The sequence below is a fragment of the Castor canadensis genome, chromosome 3 (assembly GCF_047511655.1).
Source record: "Castor canadensis chromosome 3, mCasCan1.hap1v2, whole genome shotgun sequence".
Lineage (NCBI taxonomy): Eukaryota > Metazoa > Chordata > Mammalia > Rodentia > Castoridae > Castor > Castor canadensis.
In genome coordinates, this window is record NC_133388.1 from 100,841,910 (window position 1) to 100,843,226 (window position 1,317).

Below are 1,317 nucleotides of genomic sequence, written 5' to 3' on the forward strand. Positions count from 1 at the left end.
AGTTCTTCCCTGGTAGTAGAGAACTACCATACTTGGTTATTGCTTGCTATCTAAGTGCATTCAGATGCCATGCACCAGTCCCTTGCTTTTGGATACGAAGAGTTTTTGAAATGACCTGATTCACAGCATATGTGCTTTGGAGCTTTATGCATGTCTGAATGAAAACATCCACAGTCACAGTCAGCTCCTGGAGCCAAGTCTCAGTGCTTTCAGAACCCACTCAGCAGTTCCCAATCTGAGGGAAGGAGGGGCCTTGGGAAATCATGTAGTTCTCAATGTCTGTACACAGATTTCTCATTGAGCCTGACAGCTACCGGAGGCCAAGGTCACTGCCAGTCACAGGCTGGTGCTCTGTTCCACATTGATCTTCAGGTGAGGAGACTTGCCACTTGCCAAGGAGTGTGTTCAATCTCTACCACGCCCTTCAGTGCTGGAACTCCTTGATTTTTAAAGATCTCAGTGGGCCAATGTCAGATCCCTTCAATGTCCACGAGCACCTGTCATGGACATCTCCCAGGCAGACACTGAAGCAAGGTGACAGCTATTGGCATAGATGGTGTCTCCTGAAATTTTTGCCCAGCTGTTCTGAACTGAGTTCCCCTGATCACCGCCTCTCAGATAGGGAGGATTACAGTTGTGCGCCACTGGTGCCCAGTCACCATTTAATTGTTTTGCCTCATTAATGGAAATCTTGCATCCTTTCATTAACATCTCCTCATCTCCACCGCCACAGGCCTCTTAACCTCCATTTTCTTGAACCTTCCCTGTAATCAGAATTTTTTGATCCTACAGGAACTGTTATCTTGTGGTATTTGTATTTCAATTCCTGGCTTCTTTCTCATAGAACAATTCTAATCCAAATAAAACTTAGGTTCTTTAAGACTATAAACTATTACGAAGGAAGGATTCCAAACACCCAGAGCCTGTAAGCCATAACAAGGACTGCAACAACAACGTAGGTCTCCAGTGAATTTTTGTCATGTAATACCTTGTAAAAGACATTACTAACACTTGGAGTTTAAATAAAATTCCTACAGGAATACCTGAACAAGGCTCCAAATTGGTAATGGAAAACCAAGAAGGTACTAACACACAAGTGTCACTCTAAATCTCCACTATAAGGCTATATTAAAATCTAAATTATAATGATAGCATATAACTTTACATTAGTTGTTAGATTACATGCTTTGTCACTATAAAATAAAATGAATTGTATAATGAGAGAATTTATCAAGAAAATATGGAGATTCGAGTATTGTTACAACATTTGAAATCATTGTTGATCATATTTTCTGTAATTTGTGCATGCTATGTATA